Genomic DNA, 14448 nt, shown 5'->3' with positions numbered 1-14448 from the left:
TCCTCAGCAAAGCAACCGTGTCATCCTCTTTTAGGCCATCTGGAATCTAAGCTGTCTCTTGGGTTTGGGGACCAGCTTCCCTTGTATCGGATGTAAGGCAGTCACGGGATATCTCTTAGCTCATAGCAGAAAAGATGAAGACAGCTTTTAGGCTGTAGCCTGGGGCTATACACTGTCACAGCAAGTCTTCTTACATGTAATGTTTTATTCATTCTGACAGCTCTGTCAGAGTTCCACAGTAGTTCTGTGTTTAAAAAAATAAATCAAAAGCCGTTCAGAAAACATAAGATGTAATTCAGTATCCCGGAGTCAGAAAACATTATTGACTGGCCTATCAGACAAAAAATTGCAGCACTCAATTTAAGAGACTTTTGCCACTAAAGCAGCATTTCTTGTGCTAAGCAGATCAGAGGTCTTGCTAGCTGCTATCTGAATTCCCAGCACTGGAACTTGTACTATTACCTAGCAGGGTTTGGGGTTTTTTAGCATGCTGTGAAATTGCTGAACTCAACCTTTTCCATTTTGATGGGGCTTTTAATTGTTACCTAATATGTACAGTCCTTCATTTCAATGACAGGGGCTCTATTTCAATATTCACTAAACATCGAGATGTTTATTATATGATAGTTAAGGAAAGACGCAAACCATCAATGGGGCGTTTTCCGGTGACTCATAAAGTAGGCTGTCACAGAGGGGGTGCCTGTGCTTATTGCTTAATTAATGGCCGTATGCTCCAGCTCCATGTGTTTGGAATTAAAAAAGGAAAAACAAACCATTTTACTACCCAAAATGAGTGCCACAAAGAAAGAAATTTGGCATGACGACAAAAGCATGTTGTAAGTCAGGGTAACTGTAAACAGTCCCATCACAACATGAAACATAAGCAGCTTGGAATGTCGTGAGCAATGTCTTGTGGTGCGCTGTACGGCAGGGTTGGAATCCTTTGCCAAAAACAGGGACTAACTTTAAGGCAATTAACAAACCAGCTAAATGAGCTCTGACAGGTTAATGATAATTACCTGGAATCTATTAAAACCATCCACTGTAATGTAATAGGCAGGGCATAATTTACCTTTATCACTTTGTTTCAGCTGGATAAGATTTTCAATTGGAAACAATCACAATATATCATACCCCTTAAGGATCAAATTCCCCAACCTATGCAGTCTTTACAAGGCCTGCAACATAGTGTGTATGCACCAGTGCCCTCTACTGGAGGGAATCAGAACCACTCCATAATGAGTCATTGGCCCTGCATGGGTAACACCGAGTCTTGTTTATCTCATGTAGCACTAACCTGTTCTGTAAACAGCACAGCAGCAGGTGTAAAGTTCTAGGTGGCCACGGGGTTGTTACATGCATGGGCCAGCTGCTCAGCTAATATAAATGACACTGATTTACACCTCCCGAAGATCTAGGCCTGTAAATATGATTTACACACAAGGTCAGGAAACTGCATTCTCACTACATCAGAATTACCTGTAGACATGGGGATGGCGTGCTGCAAAGAGGCCATCTGCTCAAACGAGAGTATCACAGGCTTTGCTCTACCACTCTTAGGGTGTCTGCATTAGAGCTGGAAGGGGTAAATTGCCACTTGAGGAGACATATCAAGGCTAGCTCTGATTGAGCTAGAGTGTTAAAAATGAAAGTATAGCCACAGTGTGCACAGCTAGCCACCCCGAGTATGTACCGATGGCTTTGGATCGGATTGCACCTGGGGCAATTAGCCGCTTGTGCCATTGCAGCTATACTGCTATTAGCTCAAGCACAGCTAGTGGGAGGTATGTTTGCTTGCATTGGAATTTACACCTTAGACGTATCCTTAATCACATTGAGTTGTAGCTTGCTCCAAAAAAAGCCCTATTGATTTCAATAGGAGTAAGATATAAAAATGAGATGACTTTGGAAGAAAAGCTCTGCACAATAGGACAGGTCCTCAGCTGGCTCCATTACTTCAGCAGCCTGGCTCCACTACTCCTAAGAGCAGCTAAGGATCTGGGCCACTGTGAGTAAAAGAGGAAGGATGCGGTCTTTCCTTAGCCTCACAAGAATTTCACCTTTAGACAGTCTTTTAAAACTGAAGACAAACTCATTTCTCCAGTCAGGGAAAGGCAGGGGCAGGAGAGCAATCCCATGGCCTGTTGTATGCTTACCAGGAGGTCAGTCTAGATCAGTGTTTCTCAATTATATTTCGCCGCAGCACCCTTGCGCGGCCATGCAATACCCTCCACTGACAAGTCCAGGAAATCTTCCCCTTTTTGGCGGCACGGTGTAGGCTGGTTTCGGCAGCACGCTCTGTAAGCAGTTTTTGGCGGCGCGATCAGCTGTTCGGCGGCGCGTTCACATCGGTTCGGCAGCGCCATCTGCTTTTCGGCAGCACGCTCACGCCTTTTTGGCGGCGCCATCAGCTGTTCGGCGGCACGCTCACAGCTCTTCCGCGGCGCGCTGCCAGCTGTTCGGTGGCACGCGATTTGTGTTGATTTCGGCGGTGCGGTTCCGCTTTTTCGTGGAACCCTTCAACTCAGCCCGCGGAACCCTAGGGAACACTATTTGAGAAACACTGGTCTAGATGATCAAGATTTGAACAGATTGTTTAGCATAAGTAGTTAACACATATTTCAAGGGACCATTCAAAGTTAAGTGGCCCATTAACACCCCTCTACTCATAGAGAAGAAAGGCGGCGAACAGGAAAAGCTAGGTGGCTTGTTAGTGGGTTACAGATTGTTGTAATTAGCCATAAATCCAGTGTCTCTGTTCAGTCCTTGATTTTTAGTGTCTAGTGGAATGATGAACTTAAGTTCCCAGGTTCATCTTTTGAAAGTGTGCAGGTTTCCTTCAAGGAGGAGGACTGAGAGGTCAGATTTAGAGAGATCGCTTGTAAAAAGTGTAAAAAGGTCGTAACACCTTCTGTTGGAGACCAGCATGTCACACCAGTTAATGTCACTCTCCTGTCTGGTGATTTACACAGTCACAGAGGCTTCCAATGCAAACGCTCAAATATTAGCTGCTACTATGGGATACAGATGTTATAAGTGAGATTAATGTATACAGCAATTGACAAGCATTCTATAAATTCTAAACACATTCTTATCATTCTAACACCTATTTTAATATTATGTAAATTAAGCAATCACTTTGCAAACAACTAAAAGATAATAAAGTGATAAGTCAGCATGGATTTGTCAAGAATAAATTTGTTGAACCAACCTGATAGCTTTCTTTGACACAGTAACAAGACTTGTTGATGTGGGGAAGCAGTAGATGTGGTAGATCTTGACTTTTGTAAGGCTTTTCATACTGTCTGGCATGACCTTCTCATAAACAAACCAGGGCAATACACCTAAGTGCAGCTACTATAACGTGGGTGCATAATTGGTTGGAAACCCATTCCCAGAGAGTCGTTATCAGTGGTTCACAGTCAAGCTGGAAGGACATGTCAAATGGGGTCCCGCCAGGATCAGTTTTGGGTCTGGTTCTGTTCAATATCTTCATCAGTGATTTAAATAATGGCATAGAAAGAACACTAATAAAGCAGCGGGGGTTCGGCCACATGGCACAGCAGTTACCAAGCTGGGGAATGGTTGCAAGTGCTGTGGAGGATAAGATTAAAATTCAAAATGATCTGGACAAACTGGAGAAATGGTCTGAAGTAAACAGGATGCAATTCAATAAGGACAAATGCAAAGTACTCCATTTAGGAAGAAATAATCAATTGCATACCTACAAAATGGGAAATGACTGCCTAGGAAGGAGTGCTGCGGAAAGAGATCTGGGGGTCATAGTGGATCACAAGCTAAATATGAGTCAACAGTATAACACTGCTGCAAAAAAAGCGAACATCATTCTGGGATGTATTATCAGGAGTGTTGTAAGCAAACACAAGTAATTCTTCCCCTCTACTTCACGCTGTTTAGGTCTCAACTGGAGTATCGTGTCCAGTTCTGGGCACCACATTTCAGGAAAGAGGTGGACAAATTGGAGAAAGTCCAGAGAAGAGCAACAAAAATGATTAAAGGTCTAGAAACCTATGAGGGAAGATTGAAAAAAAATAGGGATTGTTTAATCTGGAGAAGATAAAGCTGAGGGGGGACATGATAACAGTTTTCAAGTACATAAAAGATTGTTACAAGGAGGAGGGAGAAAAATGGTTCTCTTTGACCTCTGAGGACAGGACAAGAAGCAATTGGGTTTAAATGCTGCAAGGGCGGTTTAGGTTGGACATTAGGAAAAGCTTCCTAACTGTCACGGTAGCTAAGCACTGGAATAAGTTGCCTAGAGAGGTTGTAGAATCTCCGTCATTGGAGATTTTTAAGAGCAGATGTGATCCGTCCTGTGCCCGGGGTAGCCACCTGATAATGCCAAGATCAGGGCAGGCTGTAAAAGGAGAGCAGTTTCTCCCAGCACTGGTGGGTGACACTGAAGTCAGATTTCCCAACCAGCCACAAACTGTGCTTCTGATTCCCTCAAACTGGTTATCATGAAGCCAGTACACAAATCACACAGCCCTCATTACTGCATTTCGATCTCCGGCCCCCAATCAGCCACTAGGTCCAGTAAAGAGACCAGTTATTTAAACTCTATGCTGTTTACTAAAAAGGTTCCCTCTGGCCCCAAAGGGTCAGCCACAGTACCAGATCAATATAAGTTTGGATCTTACCCAAAATACCACACTGCCAGCCAATCCTGTAGTAACTAAAACCAAAGGTTTATTGTAAAAAGAAAGAAACAAACTATAAGAGAAATGTTAAAGGATTAAAGCAATCAGATACATAAAAATGATTAAAAGTCCATATACATCAGGTTTCTAGAAGAATTGTGGAGATGCAGGTTTGTACAGTTCCTCTGGCATACATCCAGTATCTGGATGGGTCTTAGTCCTTCGGTTCAGTTGCAAGTGAATTGATCCAGAGGTAGGTGTGTCTGTAGCTGAACAGGAACAAAAGACAAAATGGTTTCCTAGGCCACCGCCTTATATACCCCCGGGCCCTGGCCATGCTGTCTTGTGGAATTTTACAGGCACCAAAATGGAGTTCAGAGTCACATGAGCAAGTCCTGGTGACTCTTCAGGTATGTCACTAGTTCCTTCCCTGAGCCCCTTGCATCCATGAAAGTTTCGATGGGCTATTAAGCGGGCCATTGCTCTGCTGCCATCCTGTCTGGGGTGTATCTTATACCGCACAGTTTGAAACACAGATATATCAAATATGTCCATAGCTTCCATTACATATATAACACATGCACGAGTATTACCATTTTACTTAGCACATTACAGCCTTTTTGACAGTACCTGACATGGCATATCTTACATGAATTATTACGATTTTGACACACTGATGTTAACCAATATGACAAATGCCCCCTCCTCCCCACAATCCAACCAGCGTGACAGCAGATTAGACAAACACCTATCAGGGATGGTCTAGATGATATTTAGTCCTGCCATGAGTGCAGGAGACTGCACTAGATGACCTCACAAGGTCTCTTCCAATCCTATGATTCTGTCTTTTTCAGTGTCCAGTTGAGGCATGGGGACTTGGGCATGTGCCAGTGCCACAGAGACAATTAGGACCTGCTCCTGCATTCCTTGCTCAGGCAAAACTCTCGTTGTTAATGGAAGTTTGGTCTGAGAAAGAAAAGCATGATCAGCTCCTGATTGTTTCTTCCAGCTGTCAAGCAATGATGGTCCTAGAGAGTGCAGAATAATCTCACTTTTACAGCAAGATTCTATTTGTAAATGGCTTATAAAGGGTTAATCAATGATTCATAGGTGTGTTAATCAACTATTAATCAATTGACATAGATTCTCATAGATCAATAGATTGCTATTCATCTATAAGACCTTCTACTTCTGTGCTTATAACCATCTGTAGCACATGATACTCATCTCAACATGCTTATAACAGCTATGAATCATTTACTGTATTAATGCTTCATAAACCATTTATAAATGGAGTCTTAATATAAAGTCTGGCTGAGTAATTATAGTTGTTTATTATTTGCATTAAGTAGTATTTGAAGGCCACAAAGAGGGGTTAGGGTCCCATTGTGCTAGCTGCTTCACAAACATATAATGGAAGCATACTCCTCTGTTAATTATTAGGACTGTCAATTAATCACAGTTAACTCAAAACAAATCAACTTGATTAAAAAAATGAATTGTGATTCATCACAGTTTTAATCACACTGTTAAGCAATAATAGAATAGCAATTTAAAATTAATCAAATATTTTTGGATGTTTTTCTACATTTTCAAATATATTGATTTAAATTACAACGCAGAGTACAAAGTGTACAATGCTCACTTATTTTTTATTACAAATATTTGCACTGTAAAAAAGATAAACAAAAGAAATGGTATTTTTCAATTCACATCATACAACTACTGTAGTTCAATCTCTTTATCATGCAAATGCAACTTACAAATGTGGAATTTTTTTTGTTACATAACTGCACTCAAAAACAAAGCTATGTAACCTCTAGAGCCTACAAGACCACTCAGTCCTACTTCTTGTTCAGCCAATCGCTAAGACAAACAAGTTTGTTTACCTTTATGGGAGATATTGCTGCCCGCTTGTTATTTACAATGTCACCTGAAAGTGAGAATAGGCATTGTCATGGCACTTTTGTACTGACTGGACACCAAAAGTCCGGTTATTGTGGATGGGGAGATACCAGGTCATCAACCCGCACTGGCCCCTGCTCAGCCAGGGCTGCCTCCTGTGACCTATCTGCATCTTGTGGGCAAGCAGGCTCTGAATCAGGGGCTTCAGCTCCTATCCCAGCCCTAGAGCGGAGGGAGGTGGAGAGGCTCAAGTGATGAGGAGGGGGAAGAGCAGTGAGCAATGCGGGGAGGTGGGAAAAGAGGCAAGCAGGGGGTGGGACTTGGGGAAGAGGTGGAGAAGGGGCGGGGCCTTGTGGAAAGAAGTGGAGCAAGGGCAGAGCCTGGGGGAAGAGGCAGCATGGGCAGCGGATGAAGCTTCCCCTGGGGGAGGCTAACTCCCTGTCCCACCTCTTCCACCCACGGCTCCACCCACATGCCACCCCCACTCTGCCCTAGGCTCCGCCTTCTTCCCTGCTTGGCCTCCCCCACGGAGGACGAGCGGCGGATGGGAGGTTTTGCAGGGGTGGGGGAGGTGGAGGTGAGGAGGGACACACGCGGTGAAAGGTGAGAATCTCTGGAGAGAGAGGTTAGAGTGGAGGAGAAGAGCAGCAAGGCAGCAGCGGGCTGTGGGGGCCTCGGGGAAGGGTCGGAGCAGGGACTGGAAGAGGCGGGGCCACCACAGCCCAGGCATCCAAGGTGGGTTGGCAGCAGCTGCGCCATAAATGTCACCCATGAGAGGCAGAGCAGGAGGCAGGACCTTGGGGAAAGAGGCAGAGCAGGGTGGGGGGAGCTTCCAGTACTTCTGCTGTAGTGTCTGGTTTTCAGAAATTAGAAAGTTGGCAACCCTATTTACCCACCAGACAGCACCAGCAAGGAAGGCAGGTGAGGAAGTGAAAGCTAAACCTTTCCGAGATGCGTAGCAAAGCTCTGCTCACCATGCTCCCCTGGTGTCCTCAAAGGTATCTGTTCTCATAGGGTGCACATATTTCTTATTCATCCAGAGGCATTAACGCCACAATTTAGTCCTAAAATGCCATTGGGAAAGGCATAGCATGGAATTTGTAATGATCTTTTTCCTATGCAATGATCCAGTCCATATTAAAGAGTAGTAAGCCAGTCTGGCCAGAGGAAGGCCTGGTCGTCACCCTTCTACCTTACTGAGAGACTCACGTTTATTGTATATGGGAAGGGGAGAATAGATCAGAGGAATTCATCCCATCAGACTGAGTTGCTATCCTTCAGATCCTCCCTCAGAATATTTGTTTTTTAATCACATTAGCAAATGAAAAAAAGTAAAAATAATTCCATAAAAATCCAGCTCCTGGGCCAGTGTAAATCAGTGCGGTGCGACTGACTTAAATGGAAAAATACTGATTTACCCCAGCTACAGATGTAAGTTCTAAATACAAATAACAATGTTCAATTTCAGCCTAATGAATTGAAATATTGAATCTCATAATCTCTCTCCCTGTCATCTGTCCTTCTGAACGTGTCTTTATTTGCTTTTCACTGCATAATCCACCCTAAGGGCTTCCCAAGGAGCTAAGAGTTTGACCGCTATTATGATTTAACATTTCCCTTTCTTTCTCCCTTTCTTAGGCTCTCAAAAGATTCATCTAATAAAATATTGTCACACTTTGTCCCCATGACCTGAGTTTATCACAGTTGTCCATATCACACAGCACAAATGTGGGCTCAAGATGACCTTGTAGTTAACAGGCTAATGAAAACTGAAAGCTATTGAACCACTGCATAGCTAAAACAGCCAGCCAGTGGTCCTAGAGAGCACAGAATTAGTTACAAATACCTGACCCACAAATCAGCCCATTTTAAGCACGCACGCACGCACGCACGCACGCACGCACACGCACGCACACACACACACACACTCTGACATTTGTAACGCCATCAGTTATTTCGAGTTTTTTTCTTTATAGCATTGTAGCGAAGGGGCGTGGCCTCCCTCTGAGACAGACAGAGAGAACACCCTATCCACCCCCTGGTGGGTAGAACCAGAACAGCCACGCCCACCCTGCCAGAAGCAGAGGGGCGGGACAGGAAGTATAAAGGGAGAGCCCAACAACAGCTCCCTGGGCCTGGAGCTGCCAGGGGAGAAGGATGTCCCATTCCCTTCCCCGGCATTGGGGCTCAAGCCCAACCTCTGCCACTGAAGAGTCGCCGGAGCTGCCTATTGCCTGCGACCCAGAGGAGCCACCTGGGACCTGCGATGCTGAGGGCCTGTTGGGGTTGCCACTGGTGGTTTACCGCAGGGAGACTGATGACAACCCTGAGGCTCAGGTACTCCAGGGAAGGAACCCAGGGGAACCAGACAATCGTCTGGTTCTGTTGTGGCTTGTGGTAGGGTCAACGAGCTGTGGCTGGAGCCCCACTGCCCCAGTGGTGGAACGCACCATCACTGTTAGGGCCCCGCGCTGGGACGCGGTGGAGTCGGGAGGGTCCATGTCCCTCTCCACCCTTACCACACAACCCTAGGGTGGCAGCTTCGCCCAGGCCTGTGAAGCCTTGGCTGGTGCTCAACCCCTTGCCTGCCCTGCCTGCGTGAGGGCCTGGGCTATAAATTGCCTGATCGCCCCGTAAACACTAATCTACCCTTCAGGCATCAGATCTCACAGAGACACTGTAGCGAGGGGCGTGGCCTCCTTCCCAGACAGACAGGGAGGGACGGCCACATGCCGTACAAGCATGACTATGATTAAATACATAAAGTTCCCTGAAAATCACATTTTGTGTGTGTGTGTGTGTTGTGGTTCTGCTATTCCAATATATTTAGTTTGGTTTAACCATTTTTTTACACTGTATTGGCCACTTCCCAGTACATTTGAGATTCAGTTGGGTTATATGTTGCTTTTCAGGTAGTTGCTTTTGTAACCCATTGGTGAGGATGCTGGATCGATCCACAGAGGATATGAGTTGTTACAGGTCTGTCTTTGGTGCCCTGGCATTTTAACTCATGCTGGAGTAACTCCTCCTTTTTAAGTCTGGAAGTCCCTGGTTCAATCCCCAGTGGATGGGTGAAGATAAGAGCCACTACACTTCCACATTTGGTTCATGAGTGGGTCAAACATAGCCTGAGCACAGAATTACAGTCTAAGCCATGGGGTAGTGTCGAATGCACTGACAGGTAACCCTGAGAAGATACTGAACTAAATAATCAGCACTAAACAGAAAACAGTCAGTGGCATGGATCTTCAACAGATGTAACACCCTCAAATTCAAGGGAGCGATGCTGATTTACACCAGCAGAAGATCTGGCCTCATATGAGTTAATTACTATTTCATTTGCAGTCATTATATTATTTAAACATATGACAAAGCAGTTACTGTTGGTTTTGTTTAACCTATAATAGAGCAAAGGGAGAGTATCATAGAGGTTCTTTTCCATCTTGGTTGAGATCTTGGATCTTGTATTTGTATTACCCAATTTTCCAGGGCTTAAATTAAGGGGGAACAGGAAAGGGAAGGGGCAGGAGAGGAAAACACTTCCCCCACTGCTCTCTTCCACCTGGACTGGTTCTGTGAGAACCTCCCCCTTGCGGCGGGTTCTTACTATGGTACGGTGAATTGAACAACGACATTATTTTTATTCAAACATTACTTGGGCCAGATCTGCCGCCCAGCTTTCCAAAATGGAGGCTGACCTTTGGTCGGTGCAATCACCCCTCACAACCTTACACAGCAACAGCAGCTGCTCCACACACCTTTCTGTTTCAACCGACTTTCATCATGCCCTGTTTTTATCTGAGACTCTCTCTGGAGCGGCTGCCCAGCCATGTCCCCGCCTACCTCCCTGGGCCTGAGCTCAGAGCCCCCTCCCTTATCTTTTAGGAAGTTTCTGACCCCCACCTCCTCCTCCATGTCTAGGTGGCTCCTTTTGGTTGAGTCCCAGAGGCCCGCTTTCCACCAGCCAGCCAGGCTGACCCCAGCAGCTTCTCTGCTGGGCCCCCCTTGCTCTTGAACTCACACCCCCTCTGCTTTGAGGCCCCACGTCTTGGAGTGCTTTCATGGACTCAAGCACTAAAGCTTGGGGTCACAAGTCAGGGCGGCTGCCAGAGGACCAGCGCTAACCCGGCAGCAGCAGCCAAGGAAGGGAAAGGTTGAGGCAGCATGTTTGTAAGGCCTGATTGGCTTGTAGGAAGGGAGTCGCTCTGGGCTGGTACCTCTCCAGCTGCTCCTTTGCCAACCTTCATCAAGAGGTCACCGTTCACTACAAATCTCTAGCTAGTAAGCTACGCTGGGGATACATTTATCTCTGTGCTACACAGCCCAGTGCCCACAACAACCAATCATATTGCTAGAATTAAGGAGCAAGGGACAAATGGCCATGTGGGCAGAGGCCAGCAACTTCTTTCATTGCCTTCTGTTTGTTATGTCGCCACAGAACATCCCGGGCCACGCCCTTCCCTGGTGTAAACCGGCATAACTCCACTGAAGTCAATGGGGCTTTTCTGATTTACACCAGCTGAGGGTCAGGCCCCTATAATGCAAATGAGCTTGTCAAGGCAGTTGTCAGACTTAGCCTTCTGTATGCATGACAGGCAGAACTGAAGGAGGTTTGCGGTAAGCACGGACTCTGGGCTTACTCCAAATCGGACAGATCAGCCCACTGAGCTGTGTCTGTAAAACTGCTGACTGGCTGTGTTAGGCGGGATCATGAGCCTAATGAGACAGCAGTTACTGCGAGAGGCAGACGCCAGCAAACTATATGGAAAATGTGCTGGGAGGCGTGTGGGCTTCATACTCTGTAACGGGATGATTTAGTCAAAATCTGGACATCTGGGACGAGATCCCGAATGGCACCAGGACAGCACCAGTGGCATACCGATGGGGGGGGGGGAGTGAAGGGGGCCAAGGTCCCAGGTGCCAGCCTTGGGGGGTATTGGCTGGGCCCTTCATGACGTGCAGTGGGTGGGGGCGCAGGAGGCTCTGAGGGGTGGCTGGATGGAGCCAAGGCAGGGGGCAGTAGCTGTGGGTGACCAGGAAAAGGAACTCCTTCCCTCCCGGCTATCCTCTGGCTAGGGGTGAGGCCCCCGCCCTTTAGGGTGAGCCGGATCTGATGGGGCTGGAGCGGGAGAGGCGGGCGCCACATGGTGGGTAAGTGAAGTGAGGGGGGGCCACAGAACCTGGCAAGAGCCAGGGGAGCCGTTGCCATGAGTGCCGGAAAGGGGCAGATAGGAAGTTTTCCTTAATGTCTAACCTAAATCTGCTTTGCTACAGTTGAAGCCCATTACTTCTTTTCGTATTCTCAGTGGATAAGGAGAACAATTTATCACCTTCCTCTTTATAACAACCTTTTACATACTTGAAGACTGTTATTATGTCCCCCTCGGTCTTCTCTTCTCCACACTAAACAAACCCAATTTCGTCAATCTTTCCTCCTAGGTCATGTTTTACAGACTTTTCATCATTTTGTTGCTCTCCTCTGGACTTTCTCCAGTTTGTTCACATTTGTTCCCGAAGTGTGGTGCCCAGAACTGGACACAGTACGCCAGTGGAGGCCTTATCAGTGCTGAGTAGAGCAGAAGAATTACTTCTCCTATCTTGCTTACAGCACTCCTGCTGATACCTCCCAGAATGATTTTTTTTTTTTTGCAACAGTATCACACTGTTGATTCATATTTAGCTTGTGATCCACTAAAATCCCCAGCTCCTTTCCTGCAGTACTCTTTCCTCATTAGTTATTTCTCATTTTGTATTTGTGCAATTGCTTGTTCCTTCAATACTGCCTTCTGCCTCCTGGCCACATTTCAGTGGTGGTTGAGGTATTTCTTATCTATACAGTATGTGAAGCCCTTTATAACACTTCTGGGTGAAGAATAATAATTCTTAATGCCAGTGCTGTGCTTTTCATCTTCAAAATGTTGTACAAAGATTAATTCACACTTATAACATTCCTGTGGGGAGTAAGTCAGGCATTATATAAATACAATATGACCTTAAGCCATGAGTTACAACCATAAAACATAGCTACCGTATAGGCCTTTTCTGAGAGTCTCTGCTCTTTCAGAAGCTCGAGCACATCTCTGACATCCAGTGAATCCTCACAGCTCTTTTACGGTTACTGACAATTTCAGGAATTGAATAGTGAGGGGAGTTTCCAAGTAGTAGCTAAGGTCATCTAAGTGAGGCCACTGGCTTCATGCAGCAAGTTCACGTTGTGGATGTAAAACTGCTTCAGCCTATGTTTTGAGTTCTTTAGCCTTTTCTTAATACAAATGTTATCCAGATTCAGTTATGGACTGGATATAAGCCCCAGAAGAATTTCCTGTTTCTGACTGCAGTGCTTGCAGAAGCTCGGCGCCATCAACACACACATAATATCACCCTTCCCGTTACAATAAATAAAAAAAAAAGACAGCCAAATCAACCCCCACATGCTGTACACATTGCATTCTAACTCTGGTACTTCTATGGCCTTCCTAACTGTAGTGCTGGAGTGCTTCACAATCCTTTTAACTTATTTATCCACATGACACCCCAATGAGAGGGAGTGCATGTTACAGGTCCTGCTCTGTGCTGATCTACAGAGGATATGAGTTGTCACAGCCCCTACTTAGAAAGCCTTGGCTCTCAAGTTGTAGCAACTCATGCTTTTAGGTCTAGAGTCCCTAGTTTAGTCCCTGGAGTGTCATCCAAGATGGAGGCCATTGCACAGGCACTGTTTGTGCCATCCATCCTTTTCTATAGATAAAGAATGGCTTTCACTCTCCATGGCTGTTTGTCTGGCACTTGTCACAAGCACTAGGAGCTGGAGTGGGCAAGCCTTTTTCATGCTGGTGAGCACGTCCTCACACAAGTCGCCCCTTTGAAATGAATGGCACCACGCACAGGAAGGCTGGTGCGATCAAGCCCTAAATTCATTTTTCAAAGGACATTTTCATAACTTCCTGCCTCGCGTAACCGTGATGATGCAAACCCCTCTTTATTGTGGGCTTCCTGTCTCCACCAAAAGAATTTCTCATTGCTGGCTAAGTACATTTCATTATTATATGCAATTCTCCTTGTGAAGAACATGCTGATCTTGAAAACAGAGGAATACACAGCTCCAAACAATGCAGTGCTTTTGGTATCCTAGTAGCTTAGTGGAGAAACATCTTTATCTCATGGAAAAAGGATATGCAAGCAAGAATCAGTGCCACTTTTCCATCACAATGCAACCTCATAGGCATTTGTTCATGTTATTTTGGTGGGTATGCAAGAAGTGGTGCAAAATAGAACTGGGTGAAATTTTTCAATGGAAACTTTTTTTCCCCACTGAAAAAATGCAGATTTGGGCCGATTGAAAGAGTTTGCAGATTTGTATCAAATTTGTTGCAATGTTTTGGCTGAAATTTTTTTTTTTTAATTCTGAAAAAATCAAAACGTTTCAACATTTTCAAAACTTTTCAAAATGTTTTCAAATTTCAAAAATTTTCAAAATGTTTCTAATTTGAAAGAACTTTTTGTTTTGCAATTTTTACTTCACTTATTTTAAAACACTTTTAAAGAGGAAAACAAATGCCTCAGAAAAGAAAAGTTTTGTTTCAGGTCAAAATGGATCAAAATCTTTTTATTCTATGGTTCTCTGAAAAATTTTCATTTTGGATCAATCCAGAACTAAATAAAATTTTTAAAAATTGACATGGCCAAAGAACAGACAGTTATACACACCACTCTAGTCCCAAATGCTTGTAAAATGTGGGCCAGAACATTTATGCACATTGCCTTTTTTTAACTGCAAAAGGACAAATGGCTTTTCTTTGGCTAAAACCATAAGAATACTGTTGCAAAAACAACTTTATAAATAATAAGATTGTCCAAGAGCTTGATTGTGGTAGTAGAATCT

Source organism: Emydura macquarii, unplaced genomic scaffold (assembly GCF_026122565.2).
Source record: "Emydura macquarii macquarii isolate MOO-44397 ecotype Brisbane River unplaced genomic scaffold, CSIRO-AGI_Emac_v2 contig_2676, whole genome shotgun sequence".
Lineage (NCBI taxonomy): Eukaryota > Metazoa > Chordata > Testudines > Chelidae > Emydura > Emydura macquarii.
Note: the sequence above shows the minus strand (reverse complement) of the source record.